This window comes from Macrobrachium rosenbergii, chromosome 19, assembly GCF_040412425.1.
Source record: "Macrobrachium rosenbergii isolate ZJJX-2024 chromosome 19, ASM4041242v1, whole genome shotgun sequence".
NCBI classification, from domain to species: Eukaryota; Metazoa; Arthropoda; class Malacostraca; order Decapoda; family Palaemonidae; genus Macrobrachium; species Macrobrachium rosenbergii.
The window spans coordinates 31,835,177-31,854,156 of NC_089759.1; the positions used below are offsets into that span (position 1 = coordinate 31,835,177).

The 18,980-nt window shown below is 32.4% G+C and overlaps 1 protein-coding gene and 1 long non-coding RNA gene across 2 annotated transcripts in view; one reads left to right on the forward strand and one right to left on the reverse strand.

Annotated features, from left to right (window-relative positions):
* LOC136848801 (nephrin-like) overlaps positions 1–18,980 on the reverse strand; it is a 290,589-nt gene that overhangs the window by 261,933 nt on the left and 9,676 nt on the right. The gene's annotated exons all lie outside the window — the stretch shown is intronic.
* The window catches only part of LOC136848803 (uncharacterized), a 176,804-nt gene continuing 166,073 nt past the window's right edge, over positions 8,250–18,980 (forward strand). The window contains exon 1 of the long non-coding RNA XR_010856144.1: positions 8,250–8,354. This is a non-coding gene — a long non-coding RNA (uncharacterized lncRNA). The remainder of the gene's footprint in view (positions 8,355–18,980) is intronic.

Consider the following 18,980-nt stretch of genomic DNA (forward strand, 5'->3'; position numbering starts at 1 on the left):
GAGAGAGAGAGAGAGAGAGAGAGAGAGAGAGAGAGAGAGAGAGAGAGAGAGAGAGAGAGAGAAATCATAGAACGTATGATCAATGATCGTATTCCCAGGGCCACCATTTTCCCCAGAGATGATAAAAGAAATCGTTGATACTCGTTATGGGACACAATAACACGAAACGATCTTACTCACTCATCCTCGAATACAAATGGGAAAATTCACACTGGCGCACACAGTCACAACCATGAAGAGAGAGAGAGAGAGAGAGAGAGAGAGAGAGAGAGAGAGAGAGAAAGAGAAGTCAATACTTGTAAATGTTTATTACCTCGTATTTCATTTGATAAATAATTATGTATAGGTACGATTATTCATACTTTTTATTTGAAATTTTCATGTTCATATATATATATATATATATATATTATATATATATATATATATATATATATATATATATATATATATATATATATATATTATATATGTATGTATGTATGTATGTATACATATATATATATATATATACCATATATGTATGCATGTATGTATGTGTGCGCGCGTGTGTGTGTGAGTGTGTGTTTGTCATAGCATTCAAGTACTGGCCAAAACAATTAATGTTTTCTAATTTTAGCAAATTCCTCACAAATGTCTTTTTCTGCAATTTTTTCCGAGAGGGATATTGTAAGTCAAATCTACTTAGGTCAATGGTAAGGTCCTTGCGCGGAGTCGGGCTTAGTCATACTAACAAAGCCCTGATCTAATCAGCTGAATGCAGATTGAAGTGAAAAAATGATTGAAAACATTGTCCCCTAACATTGCGTTGTACTCGACTTCAGTAATTAATCAAGGTCCGGAGGAATGTCATTCGCAATCCCGTGACGATTTTCAATTTTCTTTCATCTGTTTTTCTCTTTGTAACGGGAAAAATGGCTTGAGTCCTGATTAGTCTCTTTTGTAGTTTCACTTAAGTAACGAAAAGATAAAGCTTCCCTGCGCGTTTTTAACGGTTTACTTTATTAGTGAAATAAAGCTTTTTGGTTCCTGTTTAAATCAAAGTTTAATCCCCCCCCCTTTTTTTTTAAATACTCTTGAATACCACTCCTGATATCCACGACTAATAAAAAGATTTATTACGAAAACAGAAGAGTAAATGACACTAATTCCCATGGTCGTATAGTACGACGGAGTTTTTATGGCCGTAATCTCTTCGGTAAAATCTATTTTGCGATTGTCCCAGGAAAAATAATTTGTTTTTGCTATACGCAAAAATTATGCGGCGAAGTAATCCCACATCTTCTCTGAAAAAAAAAAAAAAAAATACCGTTGTTATACCAACCTAAAATCTTTTATTCCAAAAGGCCTACTTTTTTTTTTTTTTTTTACAAAATAAAAGAATTATCATAAAAAATGAGAATGAAAAAATGGAAAATCTTATTTTCTCCGGCTTAACTTCCATCGTAAATTAAGTTGTTGGTGAAATGAGAGGGATTTTCAGACTTTTTCCTCTCATAATTTTTTTTAGCCTATTATTCAGTGAAATTTTTTATTTCACTGTTTATTTAAGTGAGTGATATTTTCTATTTACATAACATTTTTTATGTTCTTAATAAATATTTTTGTACTTAATATGATCCAGCCTAACGTAGTCTATTCTATATTTAATAAGGTTTGGTAATATATCAATAATAATTTTTGTTTGTTAATTTTTAGTCATGATACTACAAATTCTTATAAAAAGTATTTTGAAATTTAAAAATAAATATTTACGTGGTATTAATGAATGGCATCGGTGATGAAGTATTGATAAAAATGTATTAATTTTTAATTCAATTAAAGTTGCTCACAAAAAGACTTTTGTAAATTGCAAACTCTACTTATAACTCCAACAGCAAAACCAAAAACAAATAAAAAAATAACAGAAAAGTAACGAAGTACCGACATATGAGTAATTATCGTTATTAATTATTAGAAAAAACATGGAATTGTGCAGTTCTCTCCCTTCCTCTCTGAGTGACAAATAAGAGAAAAATTTCATCCCTTCCTGACACAAGAGGTTTGTATGAGTTGACCGATATCTCAAGAGATTAGAGCAAACATTTTGTATGTGGGGAATTTTGTAAGGATTTGTATTGTTACCTTCGAGTACGTTTTCTCCCTTTTCTTTATTATTATTATTATTATTATTATTATTATTATTATTATTATTATTATTATTATTATTAATGTTGTTGTTGCTGTTGTTATTATTATTGTTATATATTTTCATGATGTGGCCTTGTAATATGTAATATTTACTCTTTCATTTATCATGTGTTATAATGATAATAATTACTATAATATCATATGCATTGTGTTATCAGATCTCAAAAAGAATTATTGCTTTAGATGACTTAACAACGTAATTTAGAATTAATATCTTTCTTGATAAAAGCATAGTAGCTGGAGAGAGAGATTCGAGTTTTAGGCCAGATGTGTCATCTGTCATCAGTTCAGATAAGAGAAGCGCGTTGTGTTGGGTTTTTGATTTGTTTTAATTCACACGATGACAGGTCGGGAATAACAGTAGCCATCAGTTTGATCATGTTTAAGATTTCATGGCTCTGGTCATGTATGCGATTTTGAGAGTAAGACCTAATGATCGATTGCATCATGTATTGTCCCGATTGCATTGCGTACAAAACGTTTTGCCGGAAGTGACATCACCTCCCTGCTTCTAGAATTTTTGTATCTCACACCCATAACGCCTTTCTGACATCATATGTTTCATTTGATACTGAAATCCAATTTTTGTTCATTCTCATTTCAAAGACCTATTCAGTTTGGTTCCCTCTCTCTCTCTCGTTTTTAAAAAGAGAGTAATTATTAACGTAAAATACTGTATTTGTGGTCACTGATGTTAGTATTAGCTTTTGAGATCTGAATTTAGTAAAATGATTCAATTTGTAAAGGCACCGTGTAAAAAAGTGTATTTTGTGAATTCAAGCAGCTGCAAAGGGATTTTACAAAGGTTTTCACAAGCTTGTGTAAGGTAAAGTGAATTTTACTTATTATTACCATGGTATAGTAAGGTGTATTAGGGAAATTTTGCCTTAGTGAAATTATTAGTGATAAGTCTTTTGTGTATTCTTGTGTTTGCAAGTTCTTGATTTTTGTTGGTGATTTAACATTTATTTACTTAACATTTTAAATATTTCTTAATAATTTAACATTGCATACTTGATTTAATTTTCATTTATTAAGATTTTCTTTTCAAATCATGAATAATTCTTGATAGTTTAAATTTTGCTTGATTAATTTAATTTCTCGATAAATGAAAGTTTTGTTATTTAATTTTGTTTAATAATTTAATTCAAGAATTGGTTAAATTTTGTGTTGTTTTCAATGAATAGAAAATTTTTCAGATTGTGATTTCTAATTATAAATTTTGAATTTAAAAATAAATTTTTGTATTTAAATTTTTTTAAACTGTTTCATTTATTAACCACCAGTGAATAGGATTAATTGTGTGCATAAGGCAAAGTGATAAACATGTTTTGTTCCTTTAGTTTTGCTGAAGTGAATTAAGACCAGGGAAAGTTAAAGTTGTTTGATGGAGTGATGCCCTTTTATTCTAGTATATTTCTTGTTTGAATGTAAATACCTCACAATTCTTTTGATAAACTTAGTTTGATTTTTCATGTGATTAATGAGCTTTTTAAGGGATCACTGTTACCTTTAGAGTGCTCAGTCGTAAATCTTATTGTTATGAGAGTTCAGGTATCTGGCTGAAGTGAGGTATGTTTTTTAAATCAGTGATTAGTTGTGTAATAACCAGGTACTTGGTACGCATCGTGACAACATATAGACACATATATATGTATATATATATATATATATATATATATATATATATATATATATATATATATATATATATATAATACATATATATATATATATATATATAATTATTTATGTATATATATATACACACACACACACACACACATATATATATATATATATATATATATATATATATATATATATATATATATATATATAATGTGTATGTGTGTGTGTGTGTGTGTGTAGAGAGAGAGAAAGAGAGAGAGACAGAGAAAGTTCCATTTCCATTCTTCAGCTCACACTATTTGACTAAAATATTTACAGTTCTGTTGAGAATTGGCTGTGAGAATACGCAAATTGTAGATCGACATCAAACTGGCTGAATTTGTTTGTGATCTAGTTCCAGAAAGCCTGACTGGAAACAAAAAGGATAAGTATAACAGCCAGCAAAGCTAGCCTAGAACAAAAAATATAATTATTTATATCTTTCTACATACATACATACATACATACATACATACATACATACATACATACACACATGCATACATACACACATTATATGTATATATATATATATATATATATATATATATATATATATATATATATATATATATATATATAAAGTAAAAAAAGAAAAGAATGCAGTTGCTCTCAGGTGGTTTTAGTATAACCTAATATCACAGGAAATTAACAGGCAGAAATTCAGCACCATGCGTTTTCATGGTTATTCACCTATCTTTGGCGTACAAAGTATAATTAACGCAGGTATGTGTTCGTTTAATATTGTGATGAAATGGCACTGTACCCCAGGTTATTTTCAAAAAGGGCCAAATGTCATTTCCATATATTCAAAACGTCAACAGTTTCCTATTACAAAACTATATTGTATTGGAGGGACTTTGACTTACATCTATTCAACTGTTAAAGAAAATAGCTGCGTTATGTATTTTTGAAGTAACTACGAAATCACGGCCCGAGTAAGTCATATGTAACTCAAATGAGATAAGAACTGTCTTGGTGCATTAGTAAATCAGACTTGTTAAGAAAATCTTTGATATCTTTTCAAGTTCGTTTCCTCTATTTGATTTTAGGACATTCTTCTAAAACCTATTTTAATATTCCTCATATACCCTCTCATTTTAACAGAACACTGCATTTGTATTTGATTTCAGGCGCTTTTCGAGAACTTTTCTTTATAAAAGCTTATTTCTAATATCTATCTTAACAAGAGGGCACAGATTCTTCCTGTCACTTAAGTTCACCCACCAAATCCCTCAGGACTCTGGTGCTCAAAAGGAAATTTATCTGCATGGTTCAATGTTATTTATTTTTATTTATTTGTATTTAGCTTGTTCTTAATTTTATTTGCTTTTCGAATAATAATGCCACTTCATTCCTCACGTTCTATTTCGGAATTTTTTTTATAACATGAAAAGTTTCTTTAGACGTCAAAAAAAAAAAGAAAATAATCTGTAGAAAAAAAGCAGGACACAAGTTAAGACGTATGTGGGAGTTTTAACCTACGCTCCTTCCTCTATTATTTTTTTCCAGAATTTCCGACTCTATTTTCCTTCGTTCCTCCATTCTGTAAATCCAATTTTTGGTCTCGCGCTCTCTTTCTCTCTCTCTCTCTCTCTCTCTCTCTCTCTCTCTCATGGAACGTTTTCTTGTGGACAGAAATTCAATTTATGCAGCACGGAGCTGACCGACCATTTATTTCAGTCTCTCTTTTCCCTTCCCTTTGCCAGTGTCAATTGTATAAATATACCATCAGGCATTCTGTGTGTTTTGCATTCAAGTTTCTTCCAGTCAGGAACGATTGATGTCTTCCTTTAGTTTCACCATCAATTAAACATCTTAGATCTTTTGTAAATTCTCAGATTTTCTGGCACCTTCTATTTTCTCGTAAATAATTTTGAAAATTTTTCAGCACCTTTTAATTTAAAAGTTCGGCTATAATACTGTGAGTGTTATAGGTACATCTGATGTGGATAATTAAAGAAAAAACGTAGTTAAATCTCCCAAAAAAGATGCTGAGAAACCTACCCAGAACGCCACAGATAACTCCATCTATCGGACCTTTTGAAAACATCTTCAGAATCACGAAGATATATAAAAATCAGATTTATTTACTTCATGTATCACTTGTTCTTTTAAAATTGCATGACCCTCCATGGCAAGTGATGAATTCTGGGACTCCATCATTACTCTCCCTGAAGGGGAAGAATGCCGTCAGTGCATATCACATAGTGCACTGTAAACATTACTGAAGGGTGCTTTCAGCTGCAGCCTCATTCTAATCTTTAGTTTACCTCCATTCCCGATTCTTTTCTTCATTCGTGCTGTCCAACCTCACTAACTATTACTTCTCAGTGCAACTCAGGGGGTTTTCTCCCGATTTCACCTGTAGATCCTTGTATACCATCTTTATTTTCTGGATCGCTTTATTTTCCTGTCCAACCACTTCAGCCTCCCACTTCTCACTGGCTTGTGCGCTGAATGGCCGAAAGTTCCCAGCTGCTTTGCTTGACAGCCTAGATTTCGTGAAATTAAATCAAATCACCTGCCAGTACCTCTAGTTTGTCTTTTCGTCTGCCTGCCTGTTAAGAGAAATATTGATTTTCAAGAAAATTTTTACCAAGGGTCCCGTGACTGCAAGAATTGAGTTTGGGGAGGTTATGAACATAATCCAGAACTTTTTCAGGGAGTCAAGGGTCGGGATGGAATTTAAAAATAGACAGAATGTTTAAAAAAGTCTATAAATTATATGAGAAAGTGACTTATTATTTCACATGCACACTACACTAATCAGGCCAATGTAGTGAGTGTGATCAAGGTCAAATTCCAGGTCAAGGTCGTACGTTTAGGTCAAAGTTCAATGAGAACTTGAGTATACCAGACCACTGAGAATGTCAGCCTTCGGCGAACTTTATGAACGAAACCAGATAGATTTCTAACTTGTCATATGTAATACATAATTCAAAGGAACTTTCCGGGGAAGGATTGCTTAGCCATGCTGAAGGTTTGCGGTCTCTCAGCGACTATATTTCCCATGATATGGTATTTTGTGCTTATCATAACAAAGTATGTAAGCTACCGCACATTGTGCAGCAGCAGTCCATAGTCTTCGAGGTTCATTTCCCTCGGTTTCTGATGTACCCAGAATTTTTTTTTTTTTTTTTTTTTTTGCTTCATTGTATACTTTCTATGGTGTTATGTCTTTTTATATGTATATTTATATTGTAACTATACATTTTCTTTTGTTGTTCTTGCGTTTATCTCCGTATATTTTTTTTACTGAAGAGTGCTAGAAGTAAGTGATACTCTGGTTTGTTTTATAAGAAGGCTTGTATCGGTATAAATAATAATAATAATAATAATAATAATAATAATAATAACGTTCCAAAATTGAAACTATTCAAAATGTAATGCAATATATGTATTTCTTATTACTGATTGTATTGATTAATTTTTTCGAACTATTCCATTTCCTCACTAGCGTGTTTAATCTAAAAGAGGAACCATCAGATTCAAGCTACAAATTATAACCTTAATTTTTGTACGCTATTGCCAGTTCATTTCCTCTCTAAAAATTACTGTCGTTTCATTTGAACTTTTAAGTGCTAAATCGCACGACCTTTCCTTTATTAGGGATTCGTCATTTATTATGAAAATTTTTCAGAATTTCGTAATATCTACTAGAGTTGAAAAAACTGATATGCAACACCGAGTAAGAGAAATGTATGCAAGCTAAAACAAAAATGTTTAATGCTTTGAATTTTACAAAGTTAATTTTTGTTTTGCTGTAGACCATCGTTCTTAGGTCCACTGACGGTCTTTAGTACCCATGATTTTTCCTTATACCTCCCCGCAGGCGGTTAACGTCGTCAGTGCACCTCACATGGTGCACTGCAGGCATTGCTAAAGGGTGTTTGCATGCTACAAATACTTTTTAGCCTTTTACTTGACATCCATTCCTCCTCCCTTTCTCCAATCTTGCTGTCCAAGCTCTCTGACTATTGCTTCTTAGTGCAGTCTTAGTGCAACTTTGGGGTTTTTTCCCGGCTCCACATCCAGATCCTTGTATTTCATCGTTATTTTCTTGACCTCTGTCCAGCCACTCCAACTCCCTTTCTCACTGGCTTGACCGGTAAATGGCCCAAAGCACACCAGTGCTTGGCTTGGCAACCTAAAATTCTTGTAATATCTTTATTTTTCAATTGCTAGAACTTGCTTGCAATCCTTAAGCTAATTCGGTATGTCTTATATGACCTTCAATCTTCTTTAAGTTATTTTGTAAACAAATATAACTAATACCAGTTACCAAGAAGGAACATACACGCGAACCTTTAATAACAAAGAAAGATATACCTTAAAAATATTCATAAGTCCACTGATTTATATTAATTTTTGCTTCTCTTTTATTTCAGGTAGCTTTTCTCAATTCAAACTTTACTTTGGACGCCATAACATAAGTGACCTTCATCTACATCCTTTAAATCTGACCTGGTATGCCGCTGGTTTATTTATAGGTAAGTCGGAACATTTTCCCTGCACTTTTCAGCCAATAAATTCGGAATTGATACGACAGGTTATGAGGGTCATTAATTTTTATTGATTTACTCTCGCGTGAAACTGGAAATTATTTGACTTTCTATTTCTATTTCTGAATATATATATATACATACATACACATATATATATATATATATATATATATATATATATATATATATATATATATATATATATATATATATATGTGTGTGTGTGTGTGTGTGTGTGTATGTATGTATGTATGTATGTATGTATGTATGGGTGAGTGTTTGTGGGTGTGTTGTATGTGTATGACATAGAATTCCTCATCTTCATAATGTTTTGGAGTGTTCTTGCACTCACCTAAATTGCGAACAAGCGTATATCCTTCCATTTTCCATCAAATCATCAGCACATAATTTTAGCCTCAAAATATACATAGAAAATAGAAAAAAATAAATAAAGCCGACACTTTTTTTTTAATACAAACCGCAAATTAGAAGGGAGAAAAATCCTTTTCTGTGGACAAAGTCATAAAAATTTCAAACCGTAATTATGAGAGCACAGTATATTTTTGCCGTTTTAGATAACGGAAGAGCTCAGTCCTGGAACGTGCGGGAAATGAGTTCTAGGTTAATTAAAATTTTTATAAAGAATATTTTTTTATACCTTTCCACTCATATAATTTTTTTTTACTTACAAATTGCGCAGTGAAAGAAATTTTAACGAGACGGGCACGCATGAAGAGGAAGGATTTTTATTTCACCATTAACCAAATTCGAAAATATATTTTTAGAGTCAGCTAATTTCTCATTGATGTCAAGTAACGTTCATGTTTAATTCTGTATTTCAGCTTTCATACTGAATATTGGGGATATTCGTAAATTTAATGGAATTTGGAATGCACCGACTCTCAAAATTACAAAAAAAAAAATTTAAATAGAATTCCTATGGGATGTAGAATTTTCGTTCATTCGACTTATGGGATTGGTATTATGTCATCTTGTGTGCCACGTATCATAATTCGGAAACGTGTACGTGAATGGGAAAACGTCAGTGGCCTTTCAGTAAAATACTAATCAAGGGATTTTGTTGAAAGTATACTATTACCTTTAAGCTGACACAGATTACACTGACGTGATCCCAATGTACTGGAATGCGAGTATGGTCCGAAGAATTTAAAGAAAGAATTTCAGTAGAATGGCTTCAATGAACGCGAAGTTATGACCCCAGAAAGTATGTCAAACAATACATTAACCACGTAGCCAAGTACAAGGAAATCCCTTGTCGAAGTGTTGACTCTGCCATAGCAAAAAGCCATAAAGCTTTGCTCCAACCTAGGAGAGAGAGCCATTGGCACCAAAAATTATCTTCATTTGTTAAAGTTTACAATTCTGGAACACTCTTCTCACATATCCTCACACACACACTCAGAATGAAGAGAGAAATTGCAAAAGCTCATTGTTACGTAATGTTCTACTTTAACTCATATGAACGGAATTACGGTTAAAAAGTTCATAACGTTTCTTATGTAGAGACCGAACTTTAAAAAAGGTATAAATAAATTCTCTGTGGAGAAATTCGTAAAAACTTCAAAACATAATTAAATTATATGATATTTTTGTTGGTTTTTGATAACAGATGAACACAACTCTGGAAGTTGCTGAAAATATCTAGTTTAATTAAAATTTTTGCAAGGAATAATATAATACCTTCATATTTACATCCCTTTTTCAACTAGCAAGACAATAATTAAATGAAACGTTAATGAGCTCATCGACCAAGGAGGGAAATGATTTTTATTACACAATTTACTAAACATGTAAAATATTTTCCCTTTTAGTCTATGCTTCGTAGAAAAGATAATGAGATTACTTGTCATTACTGAAAACATCTACATCAAATAATTATATCTGAAGGTTTTAATATAAAGGTTGGTTAAGATGAAAAATGCATTAATATTAAGACTAAAATATCGTATTTACAGACAATTTTAGTGAAATATAAAGGTTTTAAATGCAAGAAAATAAGTCTGTAAAAGTCGAGGCTACCATATTTCCATATTTGTTTATTTAGAGTTTGTTTTAGTACATTCTTGTTGGCTTCTGTCCGTGTATAGTGAAAACACAAACGACACTTAATTAAGAAGTACACCTCCGGCAGTTAATCAACTTCATACTCTAAAAGACAAGATATTTTGAGCTCTTAAGAGGACGGAGGATAAAGGAAAGAATATTGACATCGGCTTATGACGAGGTTACCAAACTGTCCTGAATCCGAATAGAGACTTAAGGATACATGACAATTTCAGTTTCTTAGGCAGTTTAAATGTTTTGATTTCTATTTACAATTAGATTTGTGAACTCCGAAGGGAATAGAAGAGAGTAGACACACTAGACTTCAGACAAAAAATGAACAAACAGCAACTTCCAATTACTCGCTCTTGTTTATTTTCTCCTCAGTGCAGCCTGCACTGAAATACTCATGCTTTAATCTTTGAGGCAAGCCTATGGTTGCTGTTAAGGAATGGTATGATATAAGAGCTTTAGCTTCCAGGGTGACCAAAAGGACTCGTAAAATAGAGAGTGGTGCGAATGTATTTTATGGGTGGTTAACGTACTTCTGATTTGCGCGTACTGAGTGGGCGTTTGAAGTAATTGATTTGGTTGTTATCAAGCGTGAGTTCATTTTCGGTTTTTGTTCTTATATATATATATATATATATATATATATATATATATATATATATATATATATATATATATATATATATATATATATATATATATATATATATATATATATATATATATATATATATATATATATATATATATATAATGTATGTGTGTGTGTGTGTGTGTACTATATGTAGCTTATGCATAAAGATACTCTTTGTGATATGCAAAATCAAAAGTTCAAAATTTGGCATTTACATTATTTTCCAGCCTGCCCCAAAAAAAAAAAAAAAAATAGGTAGTGAAAGAGACATCGCCTTATAACAAATAACATAATTCTATCATTGGCTCCACCCATTGTTTTTGCTAACATCGAAATTTATGTAGCACTTTGTCAGTTCATAGTCTCTGATTCCTGATTCCGTTATTTATGACTGTTGCTACGGTAATTGACTGTAAATAACAAGGCTGGACGCGACAAATCTCTGGGAAGCAGGAAATTGCAGTGGGAAATTGCCAGATGGGACGTTTCTCTTTCGTTCTGCGCACACGTGCCTGTGTAAGGCAAATGTATAAGACATCTTTGATTTAGATTTATATGTATACTTATAGAGGGAATGTATGGAAGGTACTTACAGGTTGTTCTTGTATGTATATATAATGTATATATATGTATATATATATATATATATATATATATATATATATATATATATATATATATATATATATACATGTACATATGTGTATAAATATATATATATATATATATATATATATATATATATATATATATATATATATATATATATATATATACATATACATATACATATATATCTGAATATGTGTACGTGTATTTATGATTTTATATATGTATGATGTAGGCGTGTTTGAAAGTGGATGCATGTTTGTGTCATATCTGTATGATCGAGGTATTTTTAAATATTATATATTTACATAATTGCATATTTATTTGATATACTACGGGAACAAATACAATAAAACAGGAAATATGAAATTATCTTGTAGAGAGAGAGAGAGAGAGAGAGAGAGAGAGAGAGAGAGAGTGATTCCGTATCTCTCTCTATGAAAAAGGAACATAGATTCTCTCTTTTTGAAAATCTGTTATACATTTTCCCTTCTTGAATACCTTCCATGCTGTTAAGTTTTGCATGACAAAAGTTCATAAGCTGATTTACAAACATGAATTTCTCATTCATGATCCGGGTACGTCATATTTATGAGCCTCTCTCTCTCTCTCTCTCTCTCTCTCTCTCTCTCTCTCTCTCTCTCTCTCTCTCTAACTAAAAAACAAACACATTACTGCGAGTTATGCGTACACGATATTTTCTCAAGTGCTCTATACCTTTCGCTGGCGAAAGCAAATTTACACCCTTATTTCATATCCTTTTTGTATAATAATTTTTTGTGCAAAGCTGAACCAAGGTCTGACATGAGTTATGAAACTTGAACAAATCATAAAATAGAGTGCGTATCATCGAATTCAGATATGGATACAAAATATCTTGTTTTCTTTTGTTTTATTTTTTATTATTATTTTTTTTTCGCCGTTCTATCAACGTCAATGACCGATTGTTTATGTTCCGGCGTTCCTTGACCTCGCCGCCTACATCATTTCATTACAGTTCTTGTCTGTTTTTTCTTGGAGGCGACTAGATTTGACGCAATGTTTACCTGTTATATATCATCAGCGTATCGTCATATCGACAGAAACAGTTTACGGACGTACACGATGCTTTACAAATAAACATTAACGCATGAACACGCGCGCGCGCACACACACACACACACACACACACACACACACACACACACACATATATATAGATAGATAGATAGATAGATATATATATATGCACTTAGTAAAATATGGAAATAATTATTCGTTCACTTTCAGCTCATATTTCTTTAATAGCAGATCAACAGCACTTTCATTGATCGAAGCTTAAATACTCATATATATATATATTTTATACGGAAAATTGATTCATATTGATAGGCGCTTTCAGACTTGTCTGGAAGGATTTTCATCTCCTTCTGACATAAAAATGGATTACCTTGCCTTTGGACTTTCGTGATGGCTGACGCATATTTCATTTTCAATTGAGCAATGATCTGTGGATGAGGACTCTCTGAAGGCTCACTGTTCTGTAACACGTTTTTCAAATATGAGTTTAGTCCCCTTTTATTCACATTATATTTTCTGACCTTATTTCAAAAAAAAAAAAAAAAAAAAAAGAAGATACTACATTAGGTCACAAATCACATATGATCGTGTGACAGATCATTTATCTTGCGTACATTTTTCATAAGGTGACAAAATCCGTGTCCTTTTGAAACCTGCTGCAGTCGATAAATTATTAAGTACAAAATCATTGCCTACGTCAACAGAGACGTTATGGATTTTGTTAGCCCAGGCCCATACCACTCCACCCTCATCTGAATTGAATACCGGGACAGTTTATGTAACTATAAGGCACACACAGACACGCACGCGCACACACACACACACACACACACACATATATATCCATCTATCTATCTGTCTAGGTATCTATCTATATATCTGTCTATCTATCTATATATATATAGATAGATAGATAGTGTGTATTATATATATGTGTGTCTGTTCATTAGTTTGAGATTGTTTGTGTTTCTGCATATAGATTAGCATTCGTATTTCTGTATTTGTCTTTGATTACGTTTGCCTGAACTAGTTTTTATGGAACTTATAAATACGTACAGATAAACTCTCTCTCTCTCTCTCTCTCTCTCTCTCTCTCTCTCTCTCTCTCTCTCTCTCTCTCTCTCTCATTAAGGCAGGAGAGCAAATACATTCATCCCCAAGACTGCTTCTCCGAGTTCAAGTTTTCTTTCGTGAGCAGGGGGGAGGAATGCCTGATTCTTGAAGTGGTTGAACGGCTGTAAAACACGAACGACTCGTTAATGATTAAAGGGTCTAATTGTTATGATTGGAAATTGCTTTGCATGCCCCGAGGTCCTTTGCCGGAATCTTCCCTGTTATTTCGTTCTTTATGTTTATTCATTATTTTACCCTTGTTGAATGCCACAACCCTCTCCGGGGAATCGATCTTATCCGAATGTTTTTTTTTATCTTTGGCGTTTGTTTAAGGGATATTGGAAGAATCGTGTGACATAAAAACATTTAAGGTTCTTGAATGGCAGTTACCCTTCCTTCAGATTAGACACAGCGGTTGACTTATCCTCTCAATGGTATTGACATGGTCCTTAATCTGTGTTGTGATAAAATCCATAACTCTATTAAAGAGGGGGACAGTTTGAGTCAAAGAATTTACTAAAAGTCTAGTAATCTTTGAGTCAGTATTAATGTCTTGGTTAAGTCTTCAATGAAGAGTGCAAAGTTTTCATTGAAGGTTAAGCAAATTTTAAATGAATAGTAAAAAGTTTTCAACATGAAATGCGTAGTTTTCATTGATGCATACAAAGACTTCAATTGAGAATGTGAAGTCTCCATTGAAGCGTGGGAAGTTTTAATTGAGAAAATATTTCATCGACGGACAGGAAGTTTTCAATAATGATATTTATATCCCATAAGGAAGGAAGAACATTTTATTGCACAGTGGAGGCGGCCAGTAATCTGATGAAAAGTATCAAATAGAATACGGAATAGGTAAATAGAACACGCATAAAGTCACACATTTACTCGATACAGAAAAAAAATGTGAAAATATATGGTCCAGCATTTCAGAATTTCAAGAAAGAAGACATAAATTTCCGACCTTTCATGTGCAAGCGTGACAGGTTCAACTACAGGTACACGTGTGGTTTTGTACAGCGCGTCTAGCATCAATACACGTCTACGTTCGTCGACCTGAAAGGTTTCCAACAACATATAAACCATCTTAACGTGTTTGAGAAAATCAAATTTATCGGCGTGTGCGCCCTCCCGGGAAATGTCAGCGTCTCGAAGACTCGGAAATGGACGTCGCCTTTCTTTATTCTTTAATGCAGATGTCGATTTGACAGCAGCCAAATGTCCTTTTCTTGCCCGGGTCGGAAGATGACAAAGAAAGAAATGGGGAAAAGGAAGAGGTAGATGTTAATCATATGATTATTATTATTATTATTATTATTATTATTATTATTATTATTATTATTATTATTATTATTGTATTCAATTTGTATATTGTCTTCTCTATACAAATTGAATGCCATAAAAACAACTATTATTATTATTATTATTATTATTATTATTAATGAAAGACGAAGTCTTATGTAGCAAGCTGAACCGTTATAAACTGTATAGCAAGGCTTGTCGAAATAAATTGCCTGTTAGTAAAAAAAAAAAAAAAAAAACAATGAAGACACAGGACGAAACTAGTGCAAATTAATGATTTTCTTGTAACCTACAAAGAGCAACGTGAAAGTCTCACAGTTACAGGATCTGAATATAAGAGTTTCATTTGGCGGTTGCAAACGTTATTATCTCAGCTACTAACATTCTGTCGCATGCAGCATGCAAGGTCGAGATTAATCCTCTACAAGTTGCATGCATGTGTGTGTTTCTTGTTTCGTATACATTAGTAAATTTGCGCTAGGCGCCGTACAACTCTCTCTCTCTCTCTCTCTCTCTCTCTATATATATATATATATATATATATATATATATATATATATATATATATATATATATATATATATATATATATATATATATATATATATATATAAATATATATATATATACATACATACAGTATATATATATGAAATGCATATGTATGAATATATATATATATATATATATATATATATATATATATATATATATATATATATATGTGTGTGTGTGTGTGTGTGTGTGTGTGTGTGTGTGTCACTCTCGCACACTGACATTTGGAACGGACAAACAGAAGGTCAGATATGATTAGACGCCTTTGAGCTTACTTTGGTTTAAATGATCCCGCTCGGGTAATATATTGCCATTTATTTGTGACTGTTCTCAAACGAGTATGAAGTTTACTGCACCATAATTGCGCTGAAATTGCTTCATTAATTGCTTTGCTTTGCGAAGTGAGCTCGAATTATGGAACTACTTTCCATTCAGGTCTGGCAAGACCACCAGTCTCTCGGCCAAGCAGTTTGAGAGCAAAACTGCTCGTACTTCATTTATAATTTCTAAGAATATTTCTGAATTTTTCTGGACGTTCAGAGGGGTTCATTGAACTACATTTTTTAAGGATTTTTTTTTTAATTTAAAGTCATAATAATATTTCTTTTTACTGGTTTATAATTAGAGCAAATGTAGTTTACTAACAAACATTCACACACGCGTGCACACACACGTACACACCCGCACCCACACACACTTTTCTTCAATTATTTTTTACACCATGTAATGCATCGAACAATTTCACGTGATTCCCGTTTACTATGAGGTCATGGCTTTCGTAAAAGTAAAAATACTAAGATGGTCCTGGGCCACAAACATCCGCCAAGACTGAGCAATAATTCACCACACTAAGAATCTCTTTTCTCAAAAATTTATATTCCTGTCTTGCCCCAATCCTTTTGATGCCAATCAGCAGGCCAGACTTGGTATAATTTTAGTAAAATTCCACATCCGATTTTCAGCGTAATTTTGGTAGGACCAGCTCAGAGAAACGGACGTCGAAGCAAACAAATTCACCTTGAAACGTAACCGCCTTTGCCGGGGATAAAATTTACGAACCAGAAGATGCTGACGAGTTCCGAAAAGCCTTGGCTCCAGTTCTTAATTTCTTTAAAGATTTGTAATTGAAATATATTTTAATATGTCAGAGACTTTAAATGACATTTAAATTTTATTGATAGTATGTCTTGCGGTTTTCACAATAAAATGTATGCTAAACATCACGTGTATCATCAAGCGATAAAGTAATATTTAAACGCTAATTTCATTTTCGCGTATACCTCCCGCAAAGAAAAACAGTCAAATTAAGTAAATCAAAAGTTGACATATTAATAATTACAGAAAAGATTCTTACGAGCCACAATTAGATCTGTATTCTTCTCAAACTCTTTTGTAGCGCATCCTTGGCCTATGACCCATATGATTTTTTAAAATATATCAATAGGGTTTTTAAAGCGTTCAGTGAGACAAAAAGAGATGCGAGTTGGATGGGTTTAGCGGCAATACAAGGAAAGCGTTACACTAGCTAGATCACATTGAAAGAAAAAAAATGCAATTGTAACCCAATTTGCAATGTTGTAATGCCCAATCTCTTTATTTTAAATATTAACAACATTAAAAATATTGTAACTGTAGTACCTTCATAGAAAGTATAAAATATTATTATGATAGAAAATATAAAATGTTATTATCATAATGACAAAATTCGTCAGTACTTGCTGAGAATGTGCGTGAATTTAATGATATGTCATTGTCGCCTAAGCTATCAAGCGCAACCCATTATAAGCCTCCAACCCTACGCTGTCACTCTTAACAGAGGTAACGAATCATTTTGTATCTTTAAGAATGTGTAAGAGTCCTCTAATGTTTGGAAAGTTTTCTACATAAAGAGATTAATTCACAGTCGAGCTCTTAAAGTATGATTATGGCAGTGACTATAGTCTTAATTTCTGCCTCGACACAACCTTTTGACAGTGTAGGCGTCTATACACACACACACACGCACATTTATATACATATAGATATATATGTGTGTGTGTATGTGTCTTTGTATTTACGCAAGAACACACAAGCTAAGCTTTCCTACGACTCTGCCAGAAAATGTTAATCCCAGTTTATGGGATAAGTTAATTCAGAATTCAATTACTTTTAAGCTCACAAACTGCCCCATTCATAGTTACTATATATGACTATCGTGCTACAAATGAATATTTCGTGATAATGTACCCTTTTTTACATTCAAAGTTATTTGAGTACGGAATGTGTATGCAATATCAAGTTGACCTTGAGCAATGAAGTCTGTTTATAATATATGTGCAAATTATAGATAAAGATAAAAAAATAATGTTTACTGTCGGTTTAGTAGAAGTATGAAAATATAATGCAGTAAGTGAATCATTTATTTTTCATAGTTGTTACAAGAGTAAATGCATTACTCAAACGAACAGAAAAGTAGTTCATGCATTTTATGTGGACCAAGAGTATTAGGAATGAAGGGAAATATATGTAATGATTGCAGATTAAATATTCGGCCCTAATGGTAATAAGTGCAGATAGAGCAAATAAGTTTTGATTTTTTTCTTCGCTGAAATTGCCAGTATGAAATTTAAATAAAGCTTCAAGTATATGTATTCAGTGTGATCAATACATAAAATAGATCAATACGACCTTGTGGTAATAAATTTATACTAAATGTGCCGTACTCCCCAGCGCGTCCTTGATTCTCTATTAACATTTTGATGAGGCCTCCCGGGACTTAAGAAAGTTATTAAACTTTGAAACTTGCTCTTAACTTTTACAGCAAAAACTCTTAAGCAAAAAAATAGACGAAAAAATAAAAAGGAACATCACTTTTTAGGGTCAGTCATTCCACTTACTGAATCATATTCGTTAAGAATTATGATTGAGGCATGAATACTAATTTACATTCTCATTTTTAAGGTGCGTGTATAACTTTTCAAAAGTAGGAAAAGTTAATTAATGTTTTATTTCGAAAGATAACCAAAACGTCAGAATTTTTCCATAGTATTTTTACACACATCTTCACAGTCTAATCCTTCTGGCCAGCCTAGGAGAGCTGTTAATCAGCTCAGTGGTCTGCTTAAGTAAGGTATACTTAACTTTTTTTCACAGTTCACTGGATGTTTATACGTATTTCAGTATTTCTCTCCAATAATCAGTTGAATTCACCCTAAGTTCCAGTAAATTTATTCATATTCCATCGACGTCCTTTCACGTAAAGTGATTTCCCTTCATATTTGATTAAA